Source organism: Lampetra fluviatilis, chromosome 66, assembly GCF_964198595.1.
Source record: "Lampetra fluviatilis chromosome 66, kcLamFluv1.1, whole genome shotgun sequence".
Lineage (NCBI taxonomy): Eukaryota > Metazoa > Chordata > Hyperoartia > Petromyzontiformes > Petromyzontidae > Lampetra > Lampetra fluviatilis.
In genome coordinates this window covers 2500951-2517303 of record NC_136340.1, presented here as the reverse complement: position 1 = coordinate 2517303, position 16353 = coordinate 2500951, and the positions used below count along the sequence as shown (strand labels likewise).

General features: G+C 52.7%; 1 pseudogene across 1 annotated transcript in view; it reads left to right on the top strand.

Annotated features, from left to right (window-relative positions):
* LOC144952169 (fibroblast growth factor 14-like) overlaps positions 1-16353 on the top strand; it is a 182686-nt pseudogene that overhangs the window by 113665 nt on the left and 52668 nt on the right. The gene's annotated exons all lie outside the window — the stretch shown is intronic.

Genomic DNA, 16353 nt, shown 5'->3' with positions numbered 1-16353 from the left:
CACACAGATACATACACACAGATACATACACACAGATACATACACACAGATACACACACAGATACACACACACAGATACACACACACAGATACACACACACAGATACATACACACAGATACACACACAGATACACACACACAGATACACACACAGATACATACACACAGATACATACACACAGATACACACACAGATACATACACACAGACACACACACAGATACACACACACAGATACACACACACAGATACACACACACAGATACACACACACAGATACATACACACAGATACATACACGCAGATACACACACAGATACATACGCACAGATATATACACGCAGATACACACACACAGATACATACACACAGATACATACACACAGATACATACACACAGATACATACACACAGATACACACACAGATACACACACACAGATACACACACACAGATACATACACACAGATACATACACACAGACACACACACACAGATACACACACACAGATACACACACACAGATACATACACACAGATACACACACAGATACACACACACAGATACACACACAGATACATACACACAGATACATACACACAGATACACACACAGATACATACACACAGACACACACACAGATACACACACACAGATACACACACACAGATACACACACACAGATACACACACACAGATACACACACAGATACACACACACAGATACATACACACAGATACATACACACAGATACACACACACAGATACATACACACAGACACACACACAGATACACACACACAGATACATACACACAGATACATACACACAGATACACACACACACAGATACACACACACAGATACACACACAGATACATACACACAGATACACACACACAGATACACACACACAGATACACATAGATACACACACACAGATACACACACAGATACACACACACAGATACACACACACAGATACACACACACACAGATACACACACACAGATACACACACAGATACATACACACAGATACACACACACAGATACATACACACAGATACACATAGATACACACACACAGATACACACACAGATACACACACACAGATACACACACACAGATACACACACACAGATACACACACACAGATACACACACACAGATACATACACACAGATACATACACACAGAGACACACACACAGATACACACACACAGATACACATAGATACACACACACAGATACACACACACAGATACACACACACAGATACACACACACAGATACACACACACAGATACATACACACAGACACACACACACAGACACACACACACACAGTGACATACACACAGATACACACACACAGACACACACACACACAGTGACATACACACAGACACACACACACACAGTGACATACACACAGATACACACACACAGACACACACACACACAGTGACATACACACAGACACACACACACACAGTGACATACACACAGATACACACACACAGACACACACACACACAGTGACATACACACAGATACACACACACAGACACACACACACACACAGTGACATACACACAGTTACATACATACAGACACACACAGTTACACACACAGACACACCCACCACACATGTGCACAGTCACTGACGCACAGACAAAGACAAAGATCCCACGAAAAGCCTAAGCACATTTTTGGGGCAAGTGCATTTGGCCAACAGACCCATACAGACAGACACAGACACACACACAGACCCACACACACACAGACGCACACACACACAGACCCACACACAGACACACACACAGACACACAGACACACACACAGACACACACACAGACAAAGATCACCCGTATAGCCTTAACAGCATAGTGCATAAACACACAGACACACAGACATACGCACAGACACACACACACCCACGTTCATACATATTCACGCAAACAGACACGCACAGGGACACACAGACACGCACACACACTCATACATATTTACACGCACACACACAGACACACACACGCAGACACACGCACACACACAGACACACACACGCAGACACACACACGCAGACACACGCACACACACAGACACACACACGCAGACACACGCACACACACTGACACACACACACTGACACACACTGACACACACACACTGACACACACACACACTGACACACACACTGACACACACACACTGACACACACACACACTGACACACACACTCACACACACTGACACACACACTGACACACACACTCACACACACTGACACACACACTGACACACACACTGACACACACACAGACACACACACAGACACACGCACACACACACTCACACACACTGACACACACACTGACACACACACACTGACACACACACACACTGACACACACACACACTGACACACACACACTGACACACACTGACACACACACTGACACACACACACACTGACACACACACACACTGACACACACACACTGACACACACACACTGACACACACACACACTGACACACACACACACTGACACACACACACACTGACACACACACACTGACACACACACTCACACACACTGACACACACACTGACACACACAGTGATAGTGTTAGTGCCAGTGGTGTTAGTACCATCGGTGTTAGTACCATCGGTGTTAGTACCAGCGGTGTTAGTGTTAGTGGTGTTAGTGGCTGGTGGTGTTAGTACCAGCGGTGTTAGTACCAGCGGTGTTAGTACCAGCGGTGTTAGTGTTAGTGGTGTTAGTACCAGCGGTGTTAGTACCAGCGGTGTCAGTGTTAGTGGTGTTAGTACCAGCGGTGTTAGTACCAGTGGTGTTATTGGCTGGTGGTGTTAGTGCTAAGGTCCAGTGCCAGTGCTAGCGGTGTTAGTGTTAGTGGTGTTAGTACCAGCGGTGTTAGTACCAGCGGTGTCAGTGTTAGTGGTGTTAGTACCAGCGGTGTTAGTACCAGCGGTGTTAGTACCAGCGGTGTTAGTACCAGCGGTGTCAGTGTCGGTGGTGTTAGTGCTAGTGGTGTTAGTACCAGCGGTGTTAGTACCAGCGGTGTTAGTACCAGCGGTGTTAGTGCTAGTGGTGTTAGTACCAGCGGTGTTAGTACCAGCGGTGTTAGTACCAGCGGTGTTAGTGCTAGTGGTGTTAGTACCAGCGGTGTTAGTACCAGCGGTGTTAGTGTTAGCGGTGTTAGTACCAGTGGTGTTAGTACCAGCGGTGTTAGTGTTAGCGGTGTTAGTACCAGTGGTGTTAGTACCAGCGGTGTCAGTGTCAGTGGTGTTAGTACCAGCGGTGTTAGTACCAGCGGTGTTAGTGTTAGCGGTGTTAGTACCAGCGGTGTCAGTGTCAGTGGTGTTAGTACCAGCGGTGTTAGTACCAGCGGTGTTAGTGTTAGCGGTGTTAGTACCAGTGGTGTTAGTACCAGCGGTGTTAGTGTTAGCGGTGTTAGTACCAGCGGTGTTAGTACCATCGGTGTCAGTGTTAGTGGTGTTAGTACCATCGGTGTTAGTACCAGCGGTGTTAGTACCAGTGGTGTTAGTACCAGCGGTGTCAGTGTTAGCGGTGTTAGTACCAGCGGTGTTAGTACCAGCGGTGTTAGTGTTAGCGGTGTTAGTACCAGCGGTGTTAGTACCATCGGTGTCAGTGTTAGTGGTGTTAGTACCATCGGTGTTAGTACCAGCGGTGTTAGTACCAGCGGTGTTAGTGTTAGTGGTGTTAGTACCAGCGGTGTTAGTACCAGCGGTGTTAGTACCAGCGGTGTTAGTACCAGCGGTGTTAGTACCATCGGTGTCAGTGTTAGTGGTGTTAGTACCATCGGTGTTAGTACCAGCGGTGTTAGTACCAGCGGTGTTAGTGTTAGTGGTGTTAGTACCAGTGGTGTTAGTACCAGCGGTGTCAGTGTTAGTGGTGTTAGTACCAGCGGTGTCAGTGTTAGTGGTGTTAGTACCAGTGGTGTTAGTACCAGCGGTGTCAGTGTTAGCGGTGTTAGTACCAGCGGTGTCAGTGTTAGTGGTGTTAGTACCAGCGGTGTTAGTACCAGCGGTGTCAGTGTTAGTGGTGTTAGTACCAGCGGTGTTAGTACCATCGGTGTCAGTGTTAGTGGTGTTAGTACCAGCGGTGTTAGTACCAGCGGTGTCAGTGTTAGTGGTGTTAGTACCAGCGGTGTTAGTACCATCGGTGTCAGTGTTAGTGGTGTTAGTACCATCGGTGTTAGTACCAGCGGTGTTAGTACCAGCGGTGTTAGTGTTAGTGGTGTTAGTACCAGCGGTGTTAGTGTTAGTGGTGTTAGTACCATCGGTGTTAGTACCAGCGGTGTTAGTGTTAGTGGTGTTAGTACCATCGGTGTTAGTACCATCGGTGTTAGTACCAGCGGTGTCAGTGTTAGCGGTGTTAGTACCAGCGGTGTTAGTGTTAGCGGTGTCAGTGTTAGTGGTGTTAGTACCAGCGGTGTTAGTGTTAGTGGTGTTAGTACCAGCGGTGTTAGTACCAGCGGTGTCAGTGCTAGTGGTGTTAGTACCAGCGGTGTCAGTGTTAGTGGTGTTAGTACCAGCGGTGTTAGTACCAGCGGTGTCAGTGCTAGTGGTGTTAGTACCAGCGGTGTTAGTGTTAGTGGTGTTAGTACCAGCGGTGTTAGTACCAGCGGTGTCAGTGTTAGTGGTGTTAGTACCAGCGGTGTTAGTACCAGCGGTGTTAGTACCAGCGGTGTTAGTGTTAGTGGTGTTAGTACCAGCGGTGTCAGTGCTAGTGGTGTTAGTACCAGCGGTGTTAGTACCAGCGGTGTCAGTGCTAGTGGTGTTAGTACCAGTGGTGTTAGTGTTAGTGGTGTTAGTACCAGCGGTGTCAGTGTTAGTGGTGTTAGTACCAGCGGTGTTAGTACCAGCGGTGTTAGTGTTAGTGGTGTTAGTACCAGCGGTGTCAGTGTTAGTGGTGTTAGTACCAGCGGTGTTAGTACCAGCGGTGTTAGTGTTAGTGGTGTTAGTACCAGCGGTGTCAGTGTTAGTGGTGTTAGTACCAGCGGTGTTAGTACCAGCGGTGTTAGTACCAGCGGTGTTAGTGTTAGTGGTGTTAGTACCAGCGGTGTCAGTGCTAGTGGTGTTAGTACCAGCGGTGTTAGTACCAGCGGTGTTAGTGTTAGTGGTGTTAGTACCAGCGGTGTTAGTACCAGCGGTGTTAGTGTTAGTGGTGTTAGTGCCAGCGGTGTCAGTGTTAGTGGTGTTAGTGCCAGCGGTGTCAGTGTTAGTGGTGTTAGTACCAGCGGTGTCAGTGTTAGTGGTGTTAGTACCAGCGGTGTCAGTGTTAGTGGTGTTAGTACCAGCGGTGTTAGTGTTAGTGGTGTTAGTGCCAGCGGTGTCAGTGTCAGTGGTGTTAGTACCAGCGGTGTCAGTGTCAGCGGTGTTAGTGTTAGTGGTGTTAGTACCAGCGGTGTCAGTGTTAGTGGTGTTAGTACCAGCGGTGTCAGTGTTAGTGGTGTTAGTACCAGCGGTGTCAGTGTTAGTGGTGTTAGTGTTAGCGGTGTCAGTGTCAGTGGTGTTAGTACCAGCGGTGTCAGTGTTAGTGGTGTTAGTACCAGCGGTGTCAGTGTTAGTGGTGTTAGTACCAGCGGTGTTAGTACCAGCGGTGTCAGTGTTAGTGGTGTTAGTACCAGCGGTGTTAGTACCAGCGGTGTTAGTGTTAGTGGTGTTAGTACCAGCGGTGTTAGTACCAGCGGTGTCAGTGTTAGCGGTGTTAGTACCAGCGGTGTTAGTACCAGCGGTGTCAGTGTTAGTGGTGTTAGTGTTAGCGGTGTTAGTACCAGCGGTGTTAGTGTTAGTGGTGTTAGTGTTAGTGGGGTTAGTACCAGCGGTGTTAGTACCATCGGTGTCAGTGTTAGTGGTGTTAGTACCATCGGTGTTAGTACCAGCGGTGTCAGTGCTAGTGGTGTTAGTACCATCGGTGTTAGTACCAGCGGTGTTAGTGCGAGTGGTGTTAGTACCAGCGGTGTCAGTGTTAGTGGTGTTAGTACCAGCGGTGTTAGTGCCAGCGGTGTTAGTACCAGCGGTGTTAGTACCAGCGGTGTCAGTGTTAGTGGTGTTAGTACCAGCGGTGTTATTGGCTGGTGGTGTTAGTGTCAGCGGTGTTAGTACCAGCGGTGTCAGTGTTAGTGGTGTTAGTACCAGCGGTGTTAGTGTTAGTGGTGTTAGTACCAGCGGTGTTAGTGTTAGTGGTGTTAGTACCAGCGGTGTTAGTGTTAGTGGTGTTAGTACCAGCGGTGTTAGTACCAGCGGTGTTAGTGCGAGTGGCTGGCGGCGTTAGTGCCGATGCTGTGGCCTGCAGCGGTGGCTACCCAGGGCTGCGTGGCGATGTTGGGTCCCGGCTCCGGCGTTAGAACCGCGGGCGGCGTTAGAACCGGCGCGGGCCTCGGGTGCCGGAGAGAATCGCTGCTTAGGCGCTAACGTCACGTGATCGCGCGTGGTGTTAGTGGGGTGTTAGTGGGGTGTTAGTGGGGTGTTAGTGGGGTGTTAGTGGGGTGTCAGTGGGGTGTCAGTGGGGGTGTTAGTGGGGTGCTAGTGGGGTGTTAGTGGGGTGTTAGTGGGGTGTTAGTGGAGTGTTAGTGGGGTGTTAGTGGGGGTGTTAGTGGGGTGTTAGTGGGGTGTTAGTGGGGTGTTAGTGGGGTGTTAGTGGGGTGTTAGTGGGGTGTTAGTGGGGGTGTTAGTGGGGGTGTTAGTGGGGTGTTAGTGGGGTGTTAGTGGGGTGTTAGTGGGGTGTTAGTGGGGTGTTAGTGGGGTGTTAGTGGGGTGTTAGTGGGGGTGTTAGTGGGGTGTTAGTGGGGTGTTAGTGGGGTGTTAGTGGGGTGTTAGTGGGGGTGTTAGTGGGGTGTTAGTGGGGTGTTAGTGGGGTGTTAGTGGGGTGTTAGTGGGGTGTTAGTGGGGTGTTAGTGGGGTGTTAGTGGGGTGTTAGTGGGGGCGTTAGTGGGGTGTTAGTGGGGGTGTTAGTGGGGTGCTAGTGGGGTGCTAGTGGGGTGTTAGTGGGGTGTTAGTGGGGTGTTAGTGGGGTGTTAGTGGGGTGTTAGTGGGGGTGTTAGTGGGGTGTTAGTGGGGTGTTAGTGGGGTGTTAGTGGGGTGTCAGTGGGGTGTCAGTGGGGGTGTTAGTGGGGTGCTAGTGGGGTGTTAGTGGGGGTGTTAGTGGGGTGTTAGTGGAGTGTTAGTGGGGTGTTAGTGGGGGTGTTAGTGGGGTGTTAGTGGGGTGTTAGTGGGGTGTTAGTGGGGTGTTAGTGGGGTGTTAGTGGGGTGTTAGTGGGGTGTTAGTGGGGGTGTTAGTGGGGGTGTTAGTGGGGTGTTAGTGGGGTGTTAGTGGGGTGTTAGTGGGGTGTTAGTGGGGTGTTAGTGGGGGTGTTAGTGGGGTGTTAGTGGGGTGTTAGTGGGGTGTTAGTGGGGTGTTAGTGGGGTGTTAGTGGGGTGTTAGTGGGGTGTTAGTGGGGTGTTAGTGGGGTGTTAGTGGGGTGTTAGTGGGGTGTTAGTGGGGTGTTAGTGGGGGTGTTAGTGGGGTGTTAGTGGGGTGTTAGTGGGGTGTTAGTGGGGTGTTAGTGGGGTGTTAGTAGGGTGTCAGTGGGGTGTTAGTGGGGTGTTAGTGGGGGTGTTAGTGGGGGTGTTAGTGGGGGTAGTGGGTGCTAGTGGGGTGTTAGTGGGGTGTTAGTGGGGTGTTAGTGGGGTGTTAGTGGGTGTTAGTGGGGGTGTTAGTGGGGTGTTAGTGGGGTGTTAGTGGGGTGTTAGTGGGGTGTTAGTGGGGTGTTAGTGGGGTGTTAGTGGGGTGTTAGTGGGTGTGTTAGTGGGGTGCTAGTGGGGTGCTAGTGGGGTGTTAGTGGGGTGTTAGTGGGGTGTTAGTGGGGTGTTAGTGGGGTGTTAGTGGGGTGTTAGTGGGGTGTTAGTGGGGGTGTTAGTGGGGTGTTAGTGGGGTGTTAGTGGGGTGTTAGTGGGGTGTCAGTGGGGTGTCAGTGGGGGTGTTAGTGGGGTGCTAGTGGGTGTTAGTGGGGTGTTAGTGGGGTGTTAGTGGGTGTTAGTGGGGTGTTAGTGGGGTGTTAGTGGGGTGTTAGTGGGGTGTTAGTGGGGTGTTAGTGGGGTGTTAGTGGGGTGTTAGTGGGGTGTTAGTGGGTGTTAGTGGGGGTGTTAGTGGGGGTGTTAGTGGGGTGTTAGTGGGGTGTTAGTGGGGTGTTAGTGGGGTGTTAGTGGGGTGTTAGTGGGGGTGTTAGTGGGGGGTGTTAGTGGGGTGTTAGTGGGGTGTAGTGGGGGTGTTAGTGGGGTGTTAGTGGGGTGTTAGTGGGGTGTTAGTGGGGTGTTAGTGGGGTGTTAGTGGGGTGTTAGTGGGGTGTTAGTGGGGTGTTAGTGGGGGTGTTAGTGGGGTGTTAGTGGGGTGTTAGTGGGGTGTTAGTGGGTGTGTTAGTGGGGTGTTAGTAGGGTGTCAGTGGGGTGTTAGTGGGGTGTTAGTGGGGGTGTTAGTGGGGGTGTTAGTGGGGTGCTAGTGGGGTGCTAGTGGGGTGTTAGTGGGGTGTTAGTGGGGTGTTAGTGGGGTGTTAGTGGGGTGTTAGTGGGGTGTTAGTGGGGTGTTAGTGGGGTGTTAGTGGGGTGTTAGTGGGGGTGTTAGTGGGGTGTTAGTGGGGTGTTAGTGGGGTGTTAGTGGGTGTGTTAGTGGGGTGCTAGTGGGGTGCTAGTGGGGTGTTAGTGGGGTGTTAGTGGGGTGTTAGTGGGGTGTTAGTGGGTGTTAGTGGGGTGTTAGTGGGGTGTTAGTGGGGGTGTTAGTGGGGTGTTAGTGGGGTGTTAGTGGGGTGTTAGTGGGGTGTCAGTGGGGTGTCAGTGGGGGTGTTAGTGGGGTGCTAGTGGGGTGTTAGTGGGGTGTTAGTGGGGTGTTAGTGGAGTGTTAGTGGGGTGTTAGTGGGGGTGTTAGTGGGGTGTTAGTGGGGTGTTAGTGGGGTGTTAGTGGGGTGTTAGTGGGGTGTTAGTGGGGTGTTAGTGGGGGTGTTAGTGGGGGTGTTAGTGGGGTGTTAGTGGGGTGTTAGTGGGGTGTTAGTGGGGGTGTTAGTGTGGTGTCAGTGGGGTGTTAGTGGGGTGTTAGTGGAGTGTTAGTGGGGTGTTAGTGGGGTGTTAGTGGGGTGTTAGTTGGGGTGTTAGTGGGTGTTAGTGGGGGTGTTAGTGGGGTGTTAGTGGGGTGTTAGTGGGGTGTTAGTTGGGTGTTAGTGGGGTGTTAGTGGGGGTGTTAGTGGGGTGTTAGTGGGGTGTTAGTGGGGTGTTAGTGGGGTGTTAGTGGGGTGTTAGTGGGGTGTCAGTGGGGTGTTAGTGGGTGCTAGTGGGGTGTTAGTCGGGTGTTAGTGGGGTGTTAGTGGAGTGTTAGTGGGGTGTTAGTGGGGGTGTTAGTGGGGTGTTAGTGGGGTGTTAGTGGGGTGTTAGTGGGGGTGTTAGTGGGGTGTTAGTGGGGTGTTAGTGGGGTGTTAGTGGGGTGTTAGTGGAGTGTTAGTGGGGTGTTAGTGGGGTGTTAGTGGGGTGTTAGTGGGGTGTTAGTGGGTGTTAGTGGGGGTGTTAGTGGGGTGTCAGTGGGGTGTTAGTGGGGTGTTAGTGGGGTGTTAGTGGGTGTGTTAGTGGGGTGTTAGTGTGGTGTTAGTGGGGTGTTAGTGGGGTGTTAGTGGGGTGTTAGTGGGGTGTCAGTGGGGTGTCAGTGGGGTGCTAGTGGGGTGTTAGTGGGGTGTTAGTGGGGTGTTAGTGGAGTGTTAGTGGGGTGTTAGTGGGGTGTCAGTGGGGTGTTAGTGGGGTGTTAGTGGGGTGTTAGTGGGTGTTAGTGGGTGTTAGTGGGGGTGTTAGTGGGGTGTTAGTGGGGTGTTAGTGGGGTGTCAGTGGGGTGTCAGTGGGGTGTTAGTGGGGGTGTTAGTGGGGGTGTTAGTGGGGTGTTAGTGGGGTGTTAGTGGGGTGTTAGTGGGGTGTTAGTGGGGTGTTAGTGGGGGTGTTAGTGGGGTGTTAGTGGGGTGTTAGTGGGGTGTTAGTGGGGTGTTAGTGGGGTGTTAGTGGGTTGTTAGTGGGGTGTTAGTGGGGTGTTAGTGGGGTGTTAGTGGGGGTGTTAGTGGGGTGTTAGTGGGGGTGTTAGTGGGGTGTTAGTGGGGTGTTAGTGGGGTGTTAGTGGGGTGTTAGTGGGGGTGTTAGTGGGGTGTTAGTGGGGTGTTAGTGGGGGTGTTAGTGGGGTGTTAGTGGGGTGTTAGTAGGGTGTTAGTGGGGTGTTAGTGGGGGTGTTAGTGGGGTGTTAGTGGGGTGTCAGTGGGGTGTTAGTGGGGGTGTTAGTGGGGTGTCAGTGGGGTGTTAGTGGGGGTGTTAGTGGGGTGTTAGTGGGGGTGTTAGTGGGGTGTTAGTGGGGTGTTAGTGGGGTGTTAGTGGGGGTGTTAGTGGGGTGTTAGTGGGGTGTTAGTGTGGGTGTTAGTGGGGTGTTAGTGGGGTGTTAGTGGGGTGTTAGTGGGGTGTTAGTGGGATGTTAGTGGGGGTGTTAGTGGGGTGTTAGTGGGGTGTTAGTGGGGTGTTAGTGGGGGTGTTAGTGGGGTGTTAGTGGGGTGTTAGTGGGGTGTTAGTGGGGTGTTAGTGGGGTGTTAGTGGGGTGCTAGTGGGGTGCTAGTGGGGTGTTAGTGGGGTGTTAGTGGGGGTGTTAGTGGGGTGTTAGTGGGGGTGTTAGTGGGGTGCTAGTGGGGTGCTAGTGGGGTGCTAGTGGGGTGTTAGTGGGGTGTTAGTGGGGTGTTAGTGGGGGTGTTAGTGGGGGTGTTAGTGGGGTGTTAGTGGGGTGTTAGTGGGGTGTTAGTGGGGTGTTAGTGGGGTGTTAGTGGGGGTGTTAGTGGGGTGTTAGTGGGGTGTTAGTGGGGGTGTTAGTGGGGTGTTAGTGGGGTGTTAGTGGGGTGTTAGTGGGGTGTTAGTGGGGTGTTAGTGGGGTGTTTGGTTGTGGGTGTTAGGATGTGAGTGAGTGAGTGAGGTTTTGCGATCAGCCCCTATACAATCCCCTAAAGAACATCAGCAGTAATTATCATCTTCTACTAAGTGCACTGTGCCAGGCTAGGTGCACCACCACCACTACCACAACCAACACCACTACCACCACCAACAACAACACCGCCACCACCACCACTACCACCACAACCACCACCACTACCAACACCACTACCAACACCACCACTACCATCACCACCGCCACCACCAACAACACCACCACCACAACCACTACCACCACCACTACCGTTACCACCACAACCACTACCATCACCACCACTACCCCCACCACCACCACCACCACTACCCCCACCACCACCACTCCCACCACCACCACCACTACCCCCACCACCCCCACCACTACCCCCACCACTCCCACCACCACCACCACTCCCACCACCACCACTACCCCCACCACCCCCACCACTGCCAACACCACTACCACCACTCCCACCACCACTCCCACCACTACCACCACCACCACTCCCATCACTCCCACCACCACCACCATTCCCACCACCACCACCACCACTCCCACCACCACTACCTACACCACCACCACCGCCACCACTACCCCCACCACTCCCACCACCACCACCCCCACCACCCCCACTCCCACCACCACCACACCCCACCACCACTACCTACACCACCACCACCGCCACCACCACCACCCCCACCACCCCCACTCCCACCACCACCACCACTACTCCCACCACCACCACCCCCACCACCACCCCCACTCCCACCACCACCACCACTACTCCCACCACCACCACCCGCACCACCACCACCCCCACTCCCACCACCACCACCCCCACCACCACCACTACCCCCACTCCCACCATCACCACCATCACCACCACCACCACCCCCACTCCCACCACCACCACCACCCCAACTCCCACCACCCCCACCACCCCCACCACCCCCACCACCACCACTCCCACCACCACCACCACCCCCACCACCACCACCCCCACCACCACCACCCCCACCACCCCCACCACCACCACCACCCCCACCACCACCACCACCATCACTCCCACCACCACCACCCCCACCACCACCACCACCCCCACCACCACCACCACCACCACCCCCACTCCCACCACCCCCACCACCACCACCCCCACCACCCCCACCACCACCACCACCCCCACCACCACCACCACCATCACTCCCACCACCACCACCCCCACCACCACCACCACCCCCACCACCACCACCACCACCACCCCCACTCCTACCACCACCACCACTACCTACACCACCACCACCGTCACCACTACCCCCACCACCACCACCACCACTCCCACCACTACCACCACCACCACCTCCACCACCACCCCCACCACCACCACCACCCCCACCACCACCACCACCCCCACTCCCACTACCACCACCACCACCTCCACCACCACCCCCACCACCACCACCACCCCCACCCCCACCACCACCACCACCCCCACTCCCACCACCACTACTCCCTCCACCACCACCACCCCCACCACCACCACCACCTACACCACCACCACCGCCACCACTACCCCCACCACTCCCACCACCACCACCACCACACTCACACTGCGCTCTCGCTCGCCATGGCTGCTGCCATCACGAGTTCGCTCATCCGGCAGCGGCGACAGACGAAGGAAGCCATCGCAGCCTCCTCGGCAACCACCGCCTCGCACCACCACAACCACAACCACCACCACAACCACATCAACAACCACGGCAACAACAGGCGGCAGGCAGGAGTCGGTATAACGAGTCCTGCACGTGCTCAAGGGGGTCATGGTATAGGGGGTCCAAGTGGGGGTCCAGGTGGGGGTGGTGGTGGTGGTGGTGGTGGGGGTGGTGGTGGTGGTTGTGGTGGTGGTGGTGGGGGTGGTGGTGGTGGTGGTGTTGGTGGAGCGGCACCCTCAGGGGGTCGATCTCTCTCGGCCATCGTGTCCAAGGTTCGCGTGTTCGGCATCAAACGTAGGCGGACGAGACGGCCGGGTGAGTGAGTGTGTGTGTCTGTGTCAGTGTGTCTGTGTGTGTCTGTGTGCCTGTGTGTGTGTCTGTGTGTGTGTGGGTGTGTGTGGGTGTCAGTGTGGGTGTCTATGTGTGTCTGTGTGTGTCTGTGTGGGTGTGTGTCTGTGTGTGTGTCTGTGTGTCAGTGTGTGTGTGTGTCTGTGTCTGTGTGTGTGTGTGTGTGGTCTGTATGTGTGGCTGTGTGTGTGTGTCTGTGTGTGTCTGTGTGTCAGTGTGTGTCTGTGTGTGTGTCTGTGTGTGTGTGTGGGTGTCAGTGTGTGTGTCTATGTGTGTCTGTGTCTCTGTGTGTGTGTGTGTCTGTGTGTGTGTCTGTGTGTATGGGGGTGTCTGTGTGTATGTGTGTGGGTGTCAGTGTGTGTGTCTATGTGTGTCTGTGTGTGTCTGTGTGGGTGTGTGTCTGTGTGTGTGTCTGTGTGTCAGTGTGTGTGTCTGTGTGTGTGTGTGTGGGTCTGTATGTGTGGCTGTGTGTGTGTGTCTGTGTGTGTCTGTGTGTCAGTGTGTGTGTGTGTCTGTGTGTGTGTCTGTGTGTGTGTGTGGGTGTCAGTGTGTGTGTCTATGTGTGTCTGTGTCTCTGTGTGTGTGTGTGTCTGTGTGTGTGTCTGTGTGTATGGGGGTGTCTGTGTGTGTGTGTGGGTGTCAGTGTGTGTGTCTGTGTGTGTGGGTGTGTGTGTGTGTGGGTCTGTATGTGTGGCTGTGTGTGTGTGTGTGTGTCTGTGTGTGTGTGTATGTGTGTGTGTCTGTGTGTGTGTCTGTGTGTGTGTGTGTGTCTGTGTGTGTGGGTGTGTGTCTGTGTGTGTGTGTATGTGTGTGTGTGTCTGTGTGTAGGTGTCAGTGTGTGGGTGTGTATGTGTGTGTGTCTGTGTGTGTGTGTCTGTGTCTCTGTGTGTGTGTGTCTAGGTGTGTGTGTCTGTGTGTGTGTCTGTGTGTGTGTCTGTGTCTCTGTGTGTGTGTGTCTGGGTGTGTGGCTGTGTGCGTGTCTGTGTGTGTGTGTGTCTGTGTGTGTGTGTGTCTGTTTCTGTGTGTGTGTGTGTCTGGGTGTGTGTCTGTGTGTATGGGGGTGTCTGTGTGTGTGTGGGTGTCAGTGTGTGTGTCTATGTGTGTCTGTGTGTGTGTGTGTCTGTGTGTGTGTCTGTGTGTGTGTCTGTGTGTGTGTATTTCTGTGTGTCTGTGTGTGTGTATGTGTGTGTGGGTCTGTATGTGTGGCTGTGTGTGTGTGTGTGTCTGTGTGTGTGTGTGTCTGTGTGTATGTGTCTGTGTGTAGGTGTCTGTGTGTATGTGTCAGTGTGTGTGTGTCTGTGTGTATGTCAGTGTGTATGTCAGTGTGTGGGTGTGTATGTGTGTGTGTGTCTGTGTGTGTTTGTGTGTCTGTCTGTCTGTGTGTGTCTGTGTGTCTGTGTGTGTGTCTGGGTGTGTGTCTGTGTGTGTGTCTGTGTGTGTGTCTGGGTGTGTGTCTGTGTGTGTCTGTGTGTGTGTGTGTCAGTGTGTGTGTGTCAGTGTATGTGTGTCTGTGTGTATGTGTATGTGTCTGTGTGTAGGTGTCTGTGTGTATGTGTCAGTGTGTGTGTGTCTGTGTGTGTGTGTCTGTGTGTGTGTGTCTGTGTGTGTGTGTCTGTGTGTATGGGTGTGTCTGTGTGTGTGTCTGTGTATGTCAGTGTGTGTGTGTCAGTGTATGTGTGTCTGTGTGTATGTGTATGTGTCTGTGTGTAGGTGTCTGTGTGTATGTGTCAGTGTGTGTGTGTCTGTGTGTATGTCAGTGTGTGTGTCAGTGTGTGGGTGTGTATGTGTGTGTGTGTCAGTGTGTGTGTGTGTCTGTGTGTATGTGTCAGTGTGTGTGTGTGTACTGTGTGTGGGTGTGTCTGTGTGTATATGTGTCTGTGTGTGTCAGTGTGTGTGTGTCTGTGTGTGTGTCTGTGTGTATGTGTCAGTGTGTGTGTGTACTGTGTGTGGGTGTGTCTGTGTCTCTGTGTGTCTGTCTGTGTGTGTGTATGTGTGTGTGTCTGTGTATATCAGTGTGTCTGTGTGTGTGTGTCAGTGTGTGTGTGTCAGTGTGTGTCTGTGTGTGTGTCTGTGTGTGGCTGTGTATGTTACTGTGTGTCTGTGTGTCTGTGTGTGTGTGTGCGTGTGTGTCTGTGTGTTGTGTCTGTGTTTGTGTGTCTGTGTGTGTGTCTAGCTGTGTCTGTCTGTGTGTGTCTGTGTGTCAGTGTGTGTCTGTGTGTACTGTGTGTGTGTCTGTGTGTGTCTGTGTGTGTGTCAGTGTGTGTGTGTCTGTGTATGTCAGTGTGTGTGTCTGTGTCTGTGTGTGTATGTGTCAGTGTATGTGTCAGTGTGTGTCAGTGTGTCTGTGTATGTCAGTGTGTGTGTCTGTGTGTGTGTGTCTGTGTGCGTCTGTGTGTGTATGTGTTTGTGTGTGTGTCAGTGTGTGTGTGTCAGTGTGTCTGTGTGTCAGTGTGTCTGTGTGTGTGTGTCAGTGTGTGTGTGTGTCTGTGTGTGTGTGTCAGTGTGTGTGTGTCTGTGTGTGGGTGTGTTTGTGTGTGTCTGTGTGTGTCTGTGGGTGTGTCTGTGTGTGTCTGTGTGTCTGGGTGTGTCTGTGTGTGTGTGTCTGTGTGTCTATGTGTGTGTGTGTCTGTGTGTGTGTCTGCGTGTCTGTGTGTGTGTCTATGTGTGTGTCTGTGTGTGTCTGTGTGTGTCTGTGTCAGTGTGTGTGTGTGTGTCTCTGTCAGTGTGTGTCTCTGTCAGTGTGTGTGTTCGTTTGTGTCTGTGTCAGTGTGTTTGTGTCTGTGTGTGTCTGTGTGGGTGTGTCTGTGTGTGTCTGTGTGTCTGGGTGTGTCTGTGTGTGTGTTTGTGTGTCTGTGTGTCTATGTGTGTGTGTGTCTGTGTGTGTGTCTGTGTGTCTATGCGTGTGTCTATGTGTGTGTGTGTCTGTGTGTGTGTCTGTGTGTCTATGTGTGTGTGTGTGTCTGTGTGTGTCTGTGTCAGTGTGTTTGTGTCTGTGTGTGTCTGTGTGTGTCGGTGTGTGTGTCTGTGTGTGTTTGTGTGTCTGTGTGTGTGTCTATAAGTGTGTGTGTGTATATGTGTGGGTGTGTCTGTGTCTGTGTGTCTGTCTGTACGTGTGTGTCTGTCTGTGTGTGTTCCTGTTTGTCTGTTTCAGTGTGTTTGTGTCTGTGTGTGTGTCTGTGTGTGTCCGTGTCAGTGTGGGGTGTGTGGTGTACCTAGCCTGGCTCCTGTGTGTGTGTGTACCTAGCCTGGCACCTGTGTGTGTGTGTGTACCTAGCCTGGCACCTGTGTGT